At 44.6% G+C, this 19,526-nt stretch overlaps 1 protein-coding gene across 5 annotated transcripts in view; it reads left to right on the forward strand.

The window, feature by feature from the left end:
- SUSD6 (sushi domain containing 6) overlaps window positions 1–19,526 on the forward strand; it is a 91,233-nt gene that overhangs the window by 19,525 nt on the left and 52,182 nt on the right. The window contains exon 1 of one of the 5 annotated variants that reach the window (XM_082317681.1): window positions 15,816–15,833. The exons of the other annotated variants lie outside the window; for them this stretch is intronic. The gene's annotated coding sequence lies outside the window, so the exon portion shown is untranslated. Of the gene's footprint in view, window positions 1–15,815; window positions 15,834–19,526 lie in introns of those variants that run through there. 5 annotated transcript variants of the gene reach the window in all.

Below are 19,526 nucleotides of genomic sequence, written 5' to 3' on the forward strand. Positions count from 1 at the left end.
TGGATCTGATGCATGCCTGTATATAGGTGGTAACCGAACCCCATGTTCTGGATCAGTATGCTCAGCTGAAGAGTTTCTCCTTCTGTTTTGCTGTTACTTATGGCCTCTGCACTTTGTTCTTCAACATAAAACAGAATGTTCCAGCCCACCTTCTTTGTGGTAGTTTGGTTTGGTTTTGCTAGTGAATGCAATTTCTTTGTAAATCTGCATCACTTTGTATCCCAGAGCAGCATTGTTTTAGTGAGAGAAAGGGGATATTTTTGCACATAAATGGTTGTTTTCTGTGTTCTCCTTGCCACTATAGTTGTTTGTCCTGTTGTGTACTCATGAGCTGCTGTTCTGGTTTAGTAAGGGAGAGTAGGCGTATGGTGGTGGACTGCAGCAGACAAATGTCTAAGAGTGCCACATAAGCCATGGCATCCCTCAGTCTGGATGCAGGAATTAAAGGGTTGCACCCACAAAGAGTTGTTCTCTTGTGTCTTTATTTTCATGAGGTATGAGGCAGTTGACACAACACTAAGACTTTGGTACTTGCTGGTGAGCACTGGAGTTTGACCCCAGTCAGCAACTAAGCACCACGCAGCTGCTCGCTCACCCTCCCCTATCCCGTCCGGTGGGATGGGGGAGACAATGGGGGGGGGGAGTAAAACCTGTGGATTGAGGTGAAGACAGTTTACTAGGACAGCAAAGGAAGAGAAAATAATAATACTGATAAAACGATATGCAAAACAAGTGATGCACAACGCAGTTGCTCACCACCCGCTGACAAATTCCCAGTCTATCCCCGAGCAGCGATCGCTACCCCCCAGCCAACTCCCCCAGTTTATATACTGAGCATGACATCATACGGTATGGCATAGCCCTTTGGCCAGTCTGGGCCAGCTGTCCTGGCTGTGCCCTCTCCCAGCTTCTCTTGTGCACCTGGCAGAGCATGGGAAGCTGAAAAGTCCTTGACCAGTGTAAGCACTACTTAGCAACAACTAAAACTTCAGTGTGTTATCAACATTACTCCAAATCTAAAACACAGCACTATACCAGCTACTAGGACGAAAATTAACTCTATCCCAACTGAAACCAGGACACGTGTTCTTAGGAATCCTCATGTGGGAAGGAGCACGTTGCTTTGCCACTGGAGATCTGTTGCCCTAAGGCAGTGTCAGAGGCTGGCAGAGCCTGTGCTGCCACGCTGCCCTGCGTGTGCTCCATCGCATGTGCAGCTAGAACAGCTAGGGTTACGAACCGAGCCCTTCTGCAGGCTTCTTGCCTGGGTGTAGAGAGGCAGCTCCTTCCCCTGTAAATCTAGCCGTGGTCAAAATTTCTTTCTTTCCCTTGTCCAGGGACCCTGCCTGCTAGTCTCCTGTGTAAAGATAAGCACGTGTCAGTATTGACATATTTATTAAGAAGGATGTCAAACAAAGAAGAATGTGGTGGTAGATTTTTTTTTTTTAAAGATTTCTGGAATGGGGCGGAGGATTTGCTCTTAATATCAAGGAAACTGCCATGGTTTAACAAGAAAAAACTTTTCCATAGTTCAGTAAGGTATACGGTGATGCGATTGCTTAAGGTGAAACAAATACTGGTTTTGTCTTTCCTTTTTGAGAGAAAGCAGACACCAGCTTTCTCCATATATAAATGACTGTGGAACCCTTCAAAGTGTTTGTGGGGGTGTTTGTGCTCACTGGTTAACGTGATACTGAGAAAAGGCACTGGCATGGGTCTTGTGACCAGTCTGTTGATGAGTTCTCTCTTGCTTTACTTTGGAAGGCTTATGGCAGTGGCATGGGTTGATTCCCCTTTGGGGAAAGTATGAGCCTCTAGAGGAGGGATTCCTTCTGGTGAAGGAAGCAGAGGTGGGCAGGTGATTATCTCGGGGCTGGAGGGGTTTCTCTCAGACCATGCACTAAAGAAAGATGCAGTACCGAACTGCCCTTCCCGTCTGTGCTCAGAAACCACTAGTCCTTTCTGGAAGACTCATGTCTGGGTGCTCTTGGGCTGGCTGTTTTCTATTGGGGCTGCAAGTAGCCTGTGATGGTGTGTTTGTACAGTGCTGTTTAGCATATGAGGGCTTGTAGTTGCTACATTCAGTGAGACAAGGTGGTCTTGCAGGCAGCTTTTACTGCGAAATACTGTAACTTGCAGGTAGTTCCAAACTTAGTGTGGCCCCTTGGCAGAGCCGCTCAATGGGCCACGCTGTTCTAAGCATCTGCTGGTGTAGGAGAGTGAAACCTGGAGGCCTGTTTGAGGGAGGAAGGGTGGATTTGAGGACGTTGGGATTAATGGTAGAGTTATTTAGTTATGATAGGTTGCTCTAAAATTTTAATGCTTTTCTTAGTAGAAGACAAAACCACAGGAGTGAAGCCTGCTGATAGCTGTGTTTGGGAGCAGGCTCAGGTTCCCTGAGAATCCCACTGGGGCCTGTTACAAGGATGCAAGGAGGCAGCAATTTCATCTTTGTCCTTAACAGAAGAGGAACAGCTGCACTGGGGGTGGTGAAATGCCAGGAAAGGCCAGATAAATGCTAAGACATCAAGAAAAGAGATCTCTTCTTAATGTTCATGTTTGTATTACAAGTTACCACAGTCTTCGAGGTGCTGCCAGAATGTACACCCTTTGAGCAAAAAAAAAAATTAAAAAAAAAAAAAAAGCTTAAAGTCTGATGGACAAGATCAGTGTTCAAGATGACTGGAGATGTTATGTAGTGAACCTGTGTTCTCTGTCCCACTGCTCTCGGTAGTTTACTCCCCACTGCCCTTGCAGCACCCCATTGTCCATGCTGCAGGCATGCTTTGGCTTAGTATCAAGCTTTGAAAGATATGTTCAGCAGCAGTTCTTGATCCCAGCCAAGGAGGGGGTGTACACTTGTGCATAGGTTCTGTCTCTTAAGGAGGTATGACTAAACTGGGGAACAGTTAAAAAAAAAAAATAAAAAAAAAATCCCCAAACCACCCCCACTCCCATCCCCTCAAAAAACCCAAACCAAAACCCCCACCACAAAACCTGCACGCTTTCTGAAAGTACATCTGGCATGGGAGAGGAGCCAGTTTGCTCCTTTTTCCCTGGAGCAGGAGATTCCCGTGTTCCCAGTTGTGGTTGTTTAGGGAATCCTGATGCAGGTGTTTGTAGGGTGGTGATAACCCCTTGCATGAAGGAACGTAGCCTCCATTACCAGTATGCAGCTCATCTCTGCATTGAGCTCCAAAAAGTGAGAGCACAGCTCAGCCCTTGTCGAGGGGGTGGTGTGCCCACACAAGTCTCACTAGATTGCTAATGCTGCAGCGGCACAGGACCTTTGCAAAATGCACAAAGTAACTGCCCTCAAAACCTTACAAACTCATTCCTATATGCCCAGGGGCGATTTTTTCAGTCATGGGAAGTCCTGGAAACATTGTTAATGAGTTCAGCTGAGGAAATAGCACAAGGAACTGTGGGAGAGGGAAGGCTCACTCTTGCGTGCGAAGCATGACCTGGAGTGTGTGCAGAGAGGGTAAAGAGGTGTGGTAGTCATCTTAAGAAGGAATGAAAGAGAAATGAAAGCAGAGGTGAGGCTGTGTTAAGACTTGAAGATGAGGAGAAAGAGCTGGGAACTGGAGAGGGAGAGCCATTGGCAAGGGAAGTCTTAGTCTTTACCCCGTCATAAATCTGGTTATATAAATTAATAAGTATCGAGCTCATGTCAGTGACTGTAGCTACAAAAATAAAAAGGGAGTTAAATATTTACTGATAAGTATTTGAGGGAAGCTTGTTTGCAAGCAGTCTTGCTCTTTGATTCTTGCTTCTGAGCCAAATTATTGGCATGTTCTGGGACAGAAATAGCTCGTGTATCTGAGTGACCTTTTAATTTCCTTTTCAATCTTCTGAATCCACTGTAATGAACAAAGAAAGCATTAAGAACAGGCGTGGTGCAGTTTTTATTGCGTGTTTGCAGTAGACCAAATAGCTCTGGATTTGTCTGGATGTTGTATAGCAAGACCCTGCTGTGAGAGTAAGATCACAGGGAACTGGTCATGGTTCAGATTAAAGAGGTGGTTTCTCTCCATGGGATGGTAGATCATGATATCTTTGTAGCAGTGGTCTTTCTTGTTCTGTGTGTATACAGCACCTAGCACAGCATGGTCTGACTCCTAGGCTCCAATTTCTGTCTTCCTTTGCCCTGCACATGCTAATGAAGCAAGAAGTGCTTGTGAAGGGCTTTTTTTGCCTAGTCACATACCTGTCTGAAGCAGAAGTTTATCCTTTGGCATGTGCCCCAGGTTTCCTGTATGCATCTCTTCCCTTGCAGTGACTTCTGTAGTGAGTCACAACAACTAGCTGTAATGTATAAAAAAGGATGTTAAAAATCATGTGCTCAAGAGAAGGGGATAAGAAACCATGTTTCAGCCATGAGGCTTTCATTGGGTGAGGGGATGAGAGAGGTGCCTGCAGCGGAGGAAGAAGCAGCATGAGGTGGGCATGAGCATGAGGTGGGCTTTTTATTGCACAGCATGAAAAGATCCCGCAACTAAAATCTGATCTAACATACTCTTCCTGTGTGTCTTACAAGAAATGTTTTCCATGTAAGGCAGAGGAGAGCCTGCTGTAAGGAAGCATGTGGTTGTCATTTATTTCAGAAAATGTGCCTCAGTATTCATACAGAAGAAAACAGACCAGATAGACCTGTGGTAGCTGCAGCCTCTATTGCCCACATTTTTGCTATTTAAAGGCTAGTCTTCCTCAACTTGATTCTAGTGAAATAACAGGCTTGCCTGAAGTCTGCTGGCTGCTTGTAGGTGTTGCTGGGGATAGGCCTGACATTTCTCAAGTCAACATAATTGTATTACTGAGTTGATGGTAAGCTGAAACCCTTCCAAAAGGCTTCTAGAGCTCTGGTTTGACTGTTGGTAAACGATTCCTTACGCAAGTCACCTATACAAAGCAGTTTAGGTGTGGCTTTAAAAAGAAGCTGAGCTTCTCTGTAGTTCTTCAAGACTGGTTCATTCCCCTGATACCCTTTTTCCCCCTCATACTTTTTTCTTGGCATGTAATAGTGGAGGAAAAAAATCTTTTGTCTAGGAACGGGGATTCAAGCATTTCTTGTCTAAAGTAGCAGAGGATTCCTTTTTGCCTCTTGAAATGAAGGTGTTTGCAGACCTCAGGTTAATCTTCTTAACTATTTAAAAATTAATTCTAATCCTTAACATGGGCTATTCCACGAACCAGACCCTCCCAATATTGATGATACTAAGGCAGTATTGCCCTGTTCCAGTCTCCTCCTCAGCTTTTTTTAGGCTTCTGCAAAGTCTGAGAGTCTAACTGTACATTGTGCATCTTTCTTTTGTTGTGATGTCTTTCACATTACTAGCATAGGTCTTAATTCACCAGTCTCAAACCTTTTGCATTTTGTGTTTAGGCCTGGGTCAACACTTGTAGAAGTGAGCTGGGATCCCTCTGCGTACCGTCATCTGTTGATGACTGGTTTGTAGGTGAGCTCTCTAGCCTGCTCTCAGGAATGTGCAGTGGGTGTCGAGCATTACAGTGCTCTGAAATGACACAGCCCTCAGAAGGATGGTTCTTTCCTCTTTCTTCATTTTTTTCATTCTCATCAGATCAGGAGTCCTTCCTGCAGTTAGGAAGTCCGATGGCCAAATTTATTTCCCCAGAAAAGAAAGAAAGCAAAAATTTTGGTTTGGGCATCTTGCAACTGCTGACACTGCAGACCATCCCCTGCTCTGCTTTACTCCTTGCAGGTGGAAGTACCTGCAATGTTTGCAAGGAATAGTTTAGTGTTCCTTTGGTGGTGCTGAGGGTGTACCCATCAATTCTACAGAGGCCTCCCTCCTGAGTGCTTTTGCCTCTTGAGAAGAGTAGCTTTTAATGTCATGTGATGCAGAGTTCTGAGATTGAAACTTGGTGTTGGTCTAGTAACAAAACCCCACAGCTTTCTTTGGTCAGAAATAAAGATTTCTGAATGGGAATGCTTCTTCAAAGAACTGAAACTCCTGCCCTGTTACATCTGTTTCGTAGCCTAAATATAATTAGCTGCTTCAGATTTGGTTTGTTTGCAAGAAGGAACTAGTGAAGACTATTGATGCTTTTGATGTAAATAAAGCATGGCCGTGCTTGCCAGAGAAGATGAAACTTAACCTTGGTCTCTCAGAAGTAAGTTGTTGGGCTCTGTCCTCACCAGCAGGTGGTCCTACCTTTCAAAAGGGCCGGTAATAGCATTTCACTGGGATTTCTTTCCATTTGCAGGGGTGGTGTGAAGCAGCCTTTGCAGTGATTCCCAGCAGCTATACTCAAGTGCCTCTGAGGAGTGGATTGGGGATGGGGGTGGGGGGGTGGAGAGGGAGGTGGAGGCTGTGAGACTGTTGCTGGAGGCCAGGAAAGGGGATGTGGCTGTTGGAGAAAGGGCTTCTGATAGCTATTGTGCTCTGTAGGACGCTGTAAGGAGGGTGGTTTCCTCAAAATGTGCCTTATAGTATCCCGTGGAGCCTTAATGGAGCTATTTATTTTCGACAGTGCAGGCTTCTCTTTGTCCTCCCCCCCACTGCCTTCTGCATGTGAAGCAGTGACTCTGCTTCATGAGGAGCGTAGATCCTGAAGTGCAAAGGAGACAAGAAGATAGTTTGTTGTCCAGAGCCAACTGTTGCTTACATCTGTTAAATGTCATGTTCAGCTCACCCAGAAAAGCAGTTTTAGGTGAGCTAGAATGTGTATAAAAGCAGGCAGAGGCTAGCCTTTTCACAAAATGAAGCCTTGCAAGTGGCCTTTTAAAAGATGCTGATGGAAGCCCAGACAGTGGCAACTGACAGACCACCAACTCCTCTGGATATTGCTGCTGTACGACATTCACAATACAATCTTTCCCTGAACTTTATAGGTGGAGCTACAGATGACATCTGGGGTTTTTTTTTTTTTTTCAGCAGTTGTTTCTCTGTGCATTTAGTGAAGAGAAGTGAGGTTAGCTTGAAAAAGATTCTCTGTCAGTTCCTCTGCAGGGACCCTTTCTGGAAATTCTGCATAATGTAGTTTTTTTTTTCTTGTGGATAAGAATGAGAAGCTCAGTTAACTTGTGCATATGAGACAGTTGCACATCTTTTGATGTTTAGACCTTTCTGCAAGATACAGGTTTTCTTATTTGTAAAGCATGCCTTAAATTAAGTGGTTGCTCTATTTCTTTTAAACTGTTGCTCCAGTGCTGTTACTTTACTGTTACTTCTTACTGTCTGTTCCAGAGATGCCAGAGAATTGTTGAGCAAGTTTCTGATACTGGTATCAGGCTAATTGCTTCCCCACACACCCCCTAGCATTTGTAGGAACTAACACTTGTCTCTATATGTTTTTTTTTTTTATTTAAAATGTTTGGCTTTAGAGGAAAAGGAAATTAGTAACACTGGAAGACGGAGCGAATGGATTTAGCCTGTTGTTTTGCAGCAAAGTCTTAGACTGCAAAGGCAAAAGGAGAACAGCTTTGGTGAGGACAACTGCTGACTCTTGAAAGACTAAATTGTATGTCAGATTGACAAAATGGGGAAAACAAATTTAATCTTAAGAGTACAGTAATAAAGGGATTGGGTGAATTCCCTTTGAGAAACTCACTTGAAAATAGATTAAACGAACATGAAAATCCTCTGCTGTTGAAAGTCGTTTTAAATCTTCATCTCGCAGTTTGGTGGGTTTTGCATATTAATTTCGCTATCCCATAAGCTCTTGTAGCTGATCTCTTTGTGCTGCTGCTTGGAGCACTATGTTACAGGTAAAAACATGAAGAGGATGACTTTTAAACCAGCTTGCTTTATACTAATTCTAATAACCTTTATTTAATCAATTCACTCTGAGGGAACCTTGTCTCCAGAGACAGGAAATTGCTTGAGGATTACTGGCTGTGGCAGGACCTTCATATTTATTTGCAAAATGTCTGGGAAAAGAAACCCATAAAATCAGTCTCCCTTTAAAGGCTGTTGAAGCTGGAGCTGCTGTGCTTTTCCCACAAGGCTGAGTAGAGGTCACTGGGAATTCCGTGCTAGAATGTTTTTTCTTGAAAAAGAGTTTGATGACTTCAGTGTACTCGCACAGGAGACGCGTCAAAACCCCAAGCAGAGTAAAGAGTGACCTGTTTCCCAAGTAGATGTACTATCCACTTAGCTGCCAGTGGCTTGGTGGAGTTGTTTCCTATATATCCTGCAGGTAGCAAAGAGTTAAATGTGCCTGCTCTAAAATGCTCTTTTTAGGGAGAATGGGGAAGAATCTTCTACTTCTCAACTCTGTGTGTGCAAGAGGAGTGTGAGGAAGAGATACCTGGGGCAGCATGTGTGGTATCCTTTATGTTCATATACCCAGCCTGTTGACATTGAATATAAGCAGTCTGGAGAAGTATCAAAATGCAGAAATCCAGTGAAGACTCTATACTCTCTTCCTCTTCTTGCTTGTCTTTCATGGAAGCTTGCCTGGTAGCTGGCCCATTCAGGGGACGGAGGGCTGACTAGAGCCAGGAGGGAGGCAGCACCCGGGAGCGGTGTGCTTGGCTGCGGGACAGCAGGCAGTATGTATTGCTTTCAGGGAGGCAGTTGCCCGGGTCACTGGCAGGATGCTTCACCTCTAGCTTCTGGTCCCACTAGTAAAGAGGCATTGCCTGTGGCTTTATCTGGATTTGTCTTTGCACATGTGAGTATCCAGAGGGAATCTGATCTTTGGGAGGGTTTTCCCTGGAGTTTTGAGGCAGACTGGACAAAGCCTAGCTGTGCTTTTGCAGTCCTGGGTGGTCTAGTGAAAATGCCAAGGTGCAAGACAGAAGGTTAAATAAGGTGTATCCTCTGACTTTTGGGTGTATCTCCTTCTGACCTGGCATTGGCAGATGTGTGATTCTTGCCTGCATGCAGCAGCACTTCGTAGCCTTTCTCACTGTTGCATGAAACTGTAAGATTTACTGCCAGAGCAAGTTGCTGACTCCTGCTGTCCTGCTTTGTACAACTTTTTCCCCTCTTTCAGCTTCAATTTCATTTGACTTCCTCTAACTAGACAAGCCTGTGTTGCCTTTGGCTGTTGCGGAGCACTCTTACCCAGCTTTCTGGCTTTTAATCTGCATGGAAACCAGGATGCTCGGAGGGTTTAGATCCAGAGTGTCTTTATGCATAGTAAATTATTTCTGCCACACTTAAATGCAAATTGAAGATGGAGCTGGTTTTAGGAGCAAGAAGCCTGTGCAATTACTTGGCCTAGCATGTTGTACAGGCTGCTTGCTTAAGTCAGAGACTGGTTCCACACACTATAGGCTTTGGCAGCAAAGCTGAGGTGAGAGTTTCTTACCTCTCCCCAGCTGCTGCTTCCATCGGCCCCACAGCTATCCTGGTGCAAAGACCCAGTTTCTCCAACAAGCTCCTGAAAGTTGCATCAGCATTGTGGAGGGGATGGTTAGCTGTGAAGTGGGCATGGGAGCAGCAGCATGGGGGTGTCTAGTCACCAGGAGCAAGGAGTCATCCTTCAGCCAAGGTAGCAGCACAAGCCTGTAAGTGATCAGATGGTGGAGGGACAAGCCTCAACCCCAGCTGGCTCTGCAAAGGGGCGGTGCTGATGTACAAGGGGCAGACTAGAGTATGGGTCAGTAAAGGCTGAGGAACTATTGCTGCTATATAAACAAGGTGCTGAGAGCTGCTGAATGAACAGTTACAACCAGGCAGTGTTCCTCGGCTGCCTCAAGACCCTTTGCTTAACATTTTCTTTGAGTTTCTGTTTGGTAGCAGCTGGCCAGAGGCCCCTCCGCAGGGAGCTGAGGAATGGCGATCCCTGTGACACTTGCAGGGTGGGTGCTGCGGGGAGGGTGCAGGAGGCTGTGGGTGTCCTCCCCCTCCTGCTGCAGGTCAGAGCATCATGGGTCCCACTTCTAGGCTGTCCTGGTTCCAGCAAGCAGTGTCCATATAGATTATTTTCTTTTAAATATTTCTTCCGCTAATAGCCATGCTTTATAAAGTGTAAATGTCATTGAGTGTTGTGGTTTAACCCCAGCTGGCAACTAAGCACCACAGCCACTCGCTCACTCCCCCCCGGTGGGATAGGGGAGAGAATCAGAAGAGTAAAAGTGAGAAAACTCATGGGCTGAGATAAAGACAGTTTAATAGGGAAAGCAAAAGCCGCACGCACAAGCAAAGCAAAGCAAGGAATTCATTCACTACTTCCCCTCGGCAGGCAGGTGTTCAGCCATGCTCAGGAAAGCAGGGCTCCATCACGCATAACAGTTACTTGGGAAGACAAATGCCATCATGCCGAATGTGTCCCCCCCTTCCTTCTTCTTCCCCCAGCGTATATACTGAGCATGATGTCATACGGTACGGCATAGCCCTTTGGCCAGTCTGCGGCAGCTGTCCTGGCTGTGCCGCCTCCCAGCTTCTTGTGCACCCGGCAGAGCATGGGAAGCTGAAAAATCCTTGACTAGTGTAAGCACTACTCAGCAAGAACCAAAACATCAGTGTGTTATCAACATTATTCTCATCCTAAATCCAAAGCACAGCACTATACCAGCTACTAAGAAGAAAATTAACTCTATCCCAGCTGAAACCAGGACACTGAGTCAAGTGAGGGAGAAGTTGAAGCTTCAAATTGACCTTCTGTTGAGATGCAAATTACAGGTTTTATTTATGACAGGTTTTATTCTGCAGACTCTTAGTTCTCTACTCTTCTTTCTGGCATGCTTATCTCCTACCCCAATTTAATGGTGGAAATCTTTAAAGTGCAACGTTTGAATGGTGGTTGTAGGTCTCGGGAAGCCAGTTTGCCACCCTGTTAGAAAGGGACCTGTTCTGGGGATTCTGCTTGGAGCACTTGGTCTCCTCATGGTGTGGGTGTATGTCTCCCAATGACACATAATGAGCAGTGATCCTTCTTGGAGTGCCTTTCTGGTTTGATGCTCCTAGCTTGTGCTGCTCAAATCAGAATATAATTACAACTGATCCCTTGTTAAAAAATCAAATTAAGCATGGCCTGTTGAGGGAAGCCAGTTAAAGAGAAAAGGCTGTGGGGGTCTTCTGCATAGTGATATGTGCTCTCTGTGAGCTGGTAATTGCGAGAGTGATTTAAAAGAAAGGAAGCTGTTAGGACTTTTATTTTTCTACCCCCTCTTCTCTCAGCTCTTGAGTATTGACTTTTGAGATTAATCTATGGCACCTTGCCTAGAGTCTGAAAGCCTTAGGTCAAGTATTGGGGTGGGCACTGGTGTGCCTGCTGCTGGTGAGGGTGCCCAGCTGGGCAGCCTGCCCTGGCCACCTTCTGTAGCCACCCTTGACTGTGGCCTCATGGGAGCGGGTCTGCGTGCCGGCAGTGTGCTAGTCACCCTACAGTTTTAGTTGCAAGGGGTTTGAATGGCAATGCAAAATTTGAATTTTCCTTTTTCAGTTGTACGCTGGCAAGAGCGATGCGGCTGGGCGCTGTGGAATGAACGTGCCCAATGCCATTGTGATTGGTCTCTGCCACAGCGAGGGTTTGTGGCAATACACGTGCATCTGTGGCATTAGCACAGCACATCCTAAATAGGAAAAGCAATAAGAAACATCTAAGGACTTTTCTGCTACTAAAAAACAAAGGTAAAGGGGAATAGTGAGCTAATGGATGCAAAACTGAGCCATGGCGCTGAGACCTTTTGAAGGCCTGCTTTTTTTTCCTCCCACTTTTGAGATCTGTTGAAACAGTTCTCTGCTGTTTTAAAGTCAGAACCAGAATTTGAAACTGCTTTTTAACTTTCTCAGTTTGATTGATGATACTAGGCTATTGGAAAATGAAGTTTTCAGAGGACTTAAGGGGCAGTCTTATTTCTCGGTGTGTGTGTGTTTATCTTTGAAAAGACCTTTGTGCTGACAGACATCCAAACATCAAGGATATGTTAGTCTGGAAGGTTCTGATACTACAATGTGTCTATTGTCGAGAACTTTTTATATAAACTGTGATACAAATAATAAGCGCTGCACAGCAATTGTCATCATCCCTTGGAAGTGGGTGAGTGGATGTTTTCATATCTGGGATGGTAGCTTCTAAACTTGAGTTGTGCCTCACAGCTATGCTTGTAGGAATAAACGTAAGACTGCCTCTATCTTCTAGTATAGTTCCTTATTTAAATGTCAGACTGGTTCACTGACGTTTGTATATAGAGGGCTTTGATAGGAAAAAGATTTCCCAAATGGGTGTCCTCTTCCAATGGCTGTGCTGCCTGGTGGTGTTGCAGCTGTGTGTATAGCAGACCGATGCTTTTCGCAGCATCAGTTGAAATGAAAGCACAACAAGTGGTATGGATGGGGAAAAGCACGTTCTAGTAGTGAGGGATTATAAAATAAGCCTTAACTGTACATGGGCCTTGTGGTGCGTTCCCTGAAACAGATTAACACAGCTGTGTCAATGAGAAAAGCATCCTGGCTATACAAGTGACCTTACCAGTCCAGTGCTGCTTTGAGAACCCTGTTCTTACTGAAAGTAACATTTCAAGCTTGTATGCGGTTTCGAGAGGTTCTGCCTTTGCACGGCTTTTCTTTATTCTCCTTCCCTGAAGCCATTTCAGTTTACTGTGAGTTTTCTTTTTTAGGACTTATTATTTTTGGAAAGCATTCTGGAACATTTTGTGCATATGGTCCTCTGTAAATGTGCTCTTGTACTGATTGAAGCTGAAAGTATGAAACCTAGCCTTTCTGATGCAGTGCGGCAGGGGAAAAATGCTGAAACAATAGTTTCCAAAGGGAATGCTTTTCCAAATAAAGACACATTTAAAAAAACAAACAAACCCCAAACTGGGAAAGATGGCATGTGAAATGTATTCTCTACTATCCCCCAGTCTCTCCTTTCTCCCATAGATTGCATAGATGCCAGTATGCTTAAAAAAAGAAAATCCCTGAAAGCAGATCCAGCACTCTTTTTTTTTAACAGCTGGTTTCTCTTCACTCACTGGTGACGTGACCCCATTGCTATAAGCATTTTTGTAATAGCACAGAAATCTGCCATGCATCGGAGCTGTGTGCATTAACCTGTCTGCCTCTCCAGCCTGCCCCTCCACGCCTCTGCTTTTCCCTCCTACTGGTGCCTGGAAGCTCGCAGCCTGCCCGTAACCAGCTGCTGCTTCCTTTGGAGGGGCAATCGGATTCTGATCTCTTACCTTCCCCCTCCCAAGTAAAACAACAAGTTTCCAGTGAAATTCTGTGACTTTCAAGGAAAATTCTTAAAATTTGGGGACCTATTATCCAGGGCTTTCTCTCAGACTTACCAAGGCAAGGAAAACTGGATTATTTGTTGCAGTCATAAAATTCAAATCTTCTGTGACTGTGTCAGACCTGGCATGACAATCACATTACCTGGAAATGGGGAATGATCTTCGCAAGACTTGGGACTGTTTCTAACAGTTTGTCTCTGGCTTGCTTTCTAAAAGTATGAGAGTGATATTTACAAGAATGAAAACTGGGTCCTAGAGCAAGCTCTGCTGTGGTGTCCTGTTTACTCTGTCACAGGATGGGAAAGCAAGTCAGTTGAGCAGAAAACATTTTATGGCTTCAAGGCTGTGCTGTGAAACGTTACTGCCTGTTGGTGTGTCCGAATACCTTGCTAACAGTTTGTCCTCTGCATTTGGGTGTCCCACGCAGTTGGTCCTGAAGTACATTCCTTGGAGGCCTGCTCTGATGCCATCTTGGGAAGATGGCATTTTTGCTGCAGTACACAGATTTATTTAGAAGACCAGTGTGGCTGGTTGGTTGGTTTAATACACCATGCAAAAGGATGGCAGTTTAGACTGTAGGAGATGCAAATCTGTGAACTATGACTGACAATGATGTAGTGATGAACTTTTAAAGTGTGCAGTGAAAATATGCTTGCTCTGATTTTCCTTGAGGGATCCAGGAGCCCCTCACTTGGCTGACTTATGCCCAATGAATTAATCCTCCATACAAAATGTTTTCAAAGTGCCCACGTATGTCTTGTGGTTCTCAAGGGGATACTGCATGGGAAATTTTCTGGTGCTTCTTGGATGTGCACAAGTGTTTCTTAAAGGCGCTCTAGGCCTCTTTTCTTGTTCATTTTCATTGGCTGGATAAGTAGGAACAGAGGAAGCTGGCAAGCAAGGTGTCCTAAGCAGCAGCAGTGTGTTGGGGTCCTTGTTATGCTTAAAAATTGCCCTGTGCAATTGGGCTGAGGAATGGTAAACCATTTTGGGGCTAATCCACAACTGACTACTGAGTTTCCATTGTGCAATGGGACAGTGAAGGGTAATGAATACTACCCCTTTCCCCCCTTGGCAACCTTGTACCTGTTCTTTGCACACCTTGAAAAGTCTGTTCCTTCCTTGTTTCCTTACCTCTAAGGGGACTGATGGAGTTGCAGTTTGTTTGGTCCACTCAGGAATATCTCTGAGCCTGCTGTGCGTTTCTCTTTGGGCTGCAGCAGGGAAGAAGCTCATATACAAAGGCTTGTACCCACCTGCTAGCATGGAAGGGAAATAGATGGAGGAAGGAAGTAGTCCCTGCCTGTAGCCCACAGAAGAATATGCTTGGCTAACCTCAGGATGACTTCTCGAGGAACGTCAAGTGAGATAAGGAGGCAAGCAAGGGAGCGGTGCAAAAGCATGATCTAGATGGAAGCAGGACTTTAGACTGTGATAGGAAGGATAGAGAGGAGGCGGCTGGGGAATAAGCTATGCAAATTGGTGAATCTTGCAGGTTTATTCAGTTGGGGTAGGAATGTTGGTGTGACTTTCCCACTTGTAAGGGACTGGTTATCCAGAAGTGAAAAATCCAGTTTCCTGGCTTAAAGCTTAAGTGTGCCTTAGTGGGGCTGTGGAGAGTTAGGCACATGCTGTTTATCAGAGATTAAAATGGAATTTCAGAATTTAGCCTGTCAAGCAAGCTTCTTTCTGAGCAAACTCTGATGTTCCCTCTTGAAAATGGGAGTTCTGCATCACCAACAATTGTGCTGCTGTTCTAGAAACCTTCATGAAAGAGTGGGTGTGAAAGCTAAACCAGGGCATTTACGTGAAAGAAACTGGTGAATTTGCAAGTCACAGGCCAAACCCCGTGGCTTAGTTTGGGAATGAGGAAGGAAACCCAACAATTCAGGTCCCACTACAGGTTGCAATCAGGTCTTAGTTTGCAGGAGGATGCGTGCTGATTCCAGCGTCCAGAATAAGCTGCTCAGTTTGCCCTAGTGATTCCCCTCTCTGTAGCAGGGGATATGTCCAGTTCAGCCCTCTGCTTTATGCTGTGCCTGTGCTATGCAGAAATCTGCCTTTTTGTAATTCAAAGATGAAGCTGTAAAATGAGGCTACTGAACACATGTTCTAAATCATCTGGTTACTCTGTGTGTGTGGGCAGGGGAGTGTTACATGGGTTGTTTGGTTTTTCTTACTTCCTCTCTTCCTTTTCCACCTTTTCCAATTATCCTTGGTAATTGAGAGTTGGCTGTGCTGAAAAGTCAGATGATTAAGATTTTTCTAAACTGCCTGCAGGTAACTTTGAATGCTTTATTTTTTTTCCTTTGTGTCTAGTTTAACTGAACAGTTTAATTGAATGGTGAAGTTATCCCAAAATGTTAAAAATACAATTCTGTGTCTAAAAGCTTTCAATTAAACTGGTTTGCTACAGAAAGTAAGTAGAATTAGAGATTTCTTTCCTTTGCTGGCACTTGGACTTGATTTTTCTGTAATTTTTCTTATCAAGCAGCCAAGAAGATGACTTTTTTGTTTTAAAGCTTGACTGCCCATTGAAAGCAGACAAAATAACGATACGTCAAAACCAGCAACTAAGGGTGGAGGTTAAATCCCCTGAACCACACTGCTCACATTAGGTTCCACCTGCAGTGTGACCATGAAGCAAGAACAATCCTTGTGCTTAGCCTTTCAAAAGGTATGCTGTGCACACCCATCACTCATCCTGCTGCCAAGATCTTTGCTGTGTGCATTCAAGAGATAGCAAACAATTTCTGAGTATTATTCTGAGGGGGAAACTATGTGGATAAAATAGAGATTTTTGATGTGCATGAGGATAAATAATTTCCTTTTGGCAGTTTTTAAGTATGGTATTTAAAAGCAAGCCAGTAGCATTCCAAGCATACTGAACACTTCCCTAAATAAACTGTGAAGAATCCAGGTTGAAGACCTGTTTTCCAGCAACAGTGACACAGGACATAGCAGTGCCAGGCATCTTGAGGAACTGGAGAGCCTCAGATGGTCCTGTCCACCCCCCGACATCCCATGTCCTTGGTGCACCAGAACTACCCGAATCTGGTTCTCTTTCATGTCCTGAGCACATGACCTTCCAAAAAACACTTTTCCATGGGTTTTTGATTTTTCCGACGAAATGGGGAAAAATCAAAAAATTAGTCATCATCCTCGGGAAAATGTACGCATGCTTACGAAGGGATCTTGGATCAAGGCATATGAGTTGGCAGCTTCTGAAGGTCTGGAAGATAAATGGCAGAGGTCTCCAAACAGCTTAGCTTAAAAAAGGCTCCTGCCGTATGTGAGTGCGTCATCTTTGGAAACGGCTGATTGTGGTTTAAGAGTGAGCAGAAAGTCTGGCCTGCGTGGTTTCAGTGGAAGCTGATGCTTGCTTCAGGGAGTTCACGTAGAAGCGAACTGCTGCTTGTTGTGTGAGCAGCGAGGGGGACTAATGCTGAAGCATCCCTGGGAAGGTTGCTTGATGACAAGACTTCAAGAAAAGAAGGAGCTGGGGATGGCAGTAACCTGGGAGCAATGAGTACTTTTCCTTGTTCATAGCATTCCTTGAGAGGGTGTGTGGCTATTAATTTATGGCCATAGAGGATGGTTTATTTTCTTATCTGTATTTAGTAGGTGTTTTTCAAAAGTGCATATTAAAAAGAAAGAAGAAAAACCCCAACCCTCTATTGACTGACGTATTGTTAACAGAGAAGAATCTCCTCTCCCCTTCGTGCTGAACTTACAAGAACTGCTGGCTATACTAAATATTATCTTTGAAAGCATCTCTGTTTAAACTTAATCCTCCCATAACCCTTCAGCCTAGGCTGTGGCATGTGAAATGGGTCTGAAGCATCCTTGCTGCATATGTAAACAGGGAATCACTTCGATTCATGTGAACCCATGAATTGTTAAGCTGTTTCCCTGAGAGCATGTCTCTGACAAATGTCTGTGCTCTACAATGCCCTCCAGGTAACTTCTGGAGGTGGAGGCCTGAAGAGTTGTTATGAAAGCTGCTTCCCCCTGAGCCGTAGGTATAAGGAATGTGCTAAAACAACAGTCAACTTTCAGAGAATTGAATGTCTGTCTAAATAGCTTCCCAACCACCAGCTCCCCTCTGGGAAGAAAGGATACCTTCTTATCTAGCCAGAATCTCTTTCATCTTCTTATTTTGCCGAGGAAAAGTCAAGGCTGGGAACAAGTTTTGTAACTTGGCTGGAGCCTGAGGGAGGATCCCCGCAGGTGGTACCTGTGCCCATTGTCTCCTAACAATTCTGAGGGGTTTATCGATGCTATCTGCCACTAAATGGTTTTGCTGCCTTTGTGTCTCCTTCAAATCCCACACTGAACTAAATCAGTGTAGTGGGATGTTACTGTAGGCGTAGCAGCAGCAGTTTACAGCATTCCTTGTGGGGCAGCTCTGTGCCTCTGACAGACAGGATCCCTGATAACCTGGGACAAAAGTGACTCGGTAGCTGAAAAGAGATGAGGAAACTGTGCCCAACTTTATAAGAAAGGAGAGAACCAGCACTGCGCTTTGGAGCAATGTATTAGTGAATCGAGAATAAACAATAATTGATTCCCCCAGAAGATAGTCTTGTTTTAGGTATCTCTGACTTGGTTGTTGTTCAGAGACCGGAATTGGACTGCTGGCTTTCACGTGCAATCTTTGGGAGAGGAAAACGCCTCTGGGGCAAGGTAACACACCTCAGGCGGCTCAGCAACTTCTGTGATAATTGCATGCCTCTTCCCTACCTCCTTCTGGCTGCTGCTGTGTCACCCGGCAAGCACTGTTCCAAGGGCAGGGAAGGCCACCTTTAAAAGATACCTTGGCAAGACTTGCAGTTTGTTATACTAATGAGGCTTCATTAAATTGGAATGGGGAGGACAGACCTGTCTTGATCTAATCAGAAGGGCCATTTGCTGAAGATGGTGCATTGCTTTGTCAGAGCTGTATTTTGGTGTAGAGCAGTGACTCTTAGAAGAAAGCAGCCAGCGATCGGCCTGGAGTATAGGCCAGATGTTAGCCTCTTCCAATGGAATATGAACTTAAAATCCATGCGGGAGATGTGACTTGAGAGGAAGGGGCAGATGTACAGACTAGCTGGCTTGGCTTTCTTCAGAGAGGAGTATTTTTTCATTCCGTGGTCTCATTGTTGCTGAAGGAATTCTAGCAGGTGAGCGGCAGCATCCTTACTCCTTTCTGTATGGTGGGAGTTTGGTGAACAAAGCATTGGCTCCAAATCTGTGGAAGACATGAGAAATCTATAGGCTGTGCTACAGGCGTAGAGTAGGATAGCTTCACTTCTCTCCCTCCCCCTCCAAATGAAGCAAGAAACAAAAGGGGCAGACACAGAGTTTATTGTAGCATCAGCTCCAGACTTGCCACATGGCAGTTTAAATGTCATCTTGAAATGACATTTCAAGGCGGGGGCGTATGCAGACAAAGAATTCTTCTTTGGTAGAGACTAATTGACTCGAAAGATCCTAATTTTAAAGATAGCCCTTTTGTGAAGTAAATATGAGCAAAGTAGTGACATGGAACTAAGGAAACCCTCTTTTCACTAGAATGACTTCCAGGTTTAATGACAAATCTACATATTCCTTCCCATAATGCAACTGCTTTTTTGCCTGAGTAATTGGAAATATGAGTTGTGGCTGTCTGTCGTGTGTTTCTCTGGTCAGTGCTGGCATGTTGACTTCATCTCAGAAGTACTTAAGGATCTGAAAGTCATACTGCCTTCCCTAGTAGTGCAAGCACTAACCCAGGTCTCCCATCTGTTCTCACAGGGTGCAAAAGTACGAAACCTGCCTCTGCACCTCTCAACTTTGTTTGGAGTTATCCAGCAGTTTTGAATTTCTATGGGAAACTTGGCAAAAAAAAAAAAAAAAAAATCCCCCTTCAGTATGAATATCCATTTAACTGAAGAAGCTATGGCTGAATGGGGTTTCTCTCAAAAGTATTCCTATGGTCAAGCATAAAGAAACATATTTCTGCAAGTTTTTGTTTCTTCCCCTGGGAGGTTTAGATGCTTGTGTAAGGAATAGCATGATAGAGGTGTTGAAATGTGTCTCCATGTGGTGTTTTTTTTGTTTTGGTTTGGGTTTTTTGTTGTTTTGTTTTGTTTTTTTAACTCCCATCACTCACCCAGTTGTCTTTATCCCAATTTTCTTCTTCCTCCTTTGTAAAACCATTACACACAGATTTTTAGTCCCAAGTTTCTTTCATGAGCATTGGAGTTATGCATGACATTGTTATTCATCCAGGTCCAAAGTTACCATTGGAGATCTTGCAGGTTAAAACCATACTAGGTTGGTAGGACATGTATTCTGCTGGGTCTTTTTCCTTCATTAAAAATAGGGGTTCAACTTTGTGCTTTCT

Source organism: Platalea leucorodia (genome assembly GCF_965183815.1).
Source record: "Platalea leucorodia genome assembly, chromosome: 7".
NCBI classification, from domain to species: domain Eukaryota; kingdom Metazoa; phylum Chordata; class Aves; order Pelecaniformes; family Threskiornithidae; genus Platalea; species Platalea leucorodia.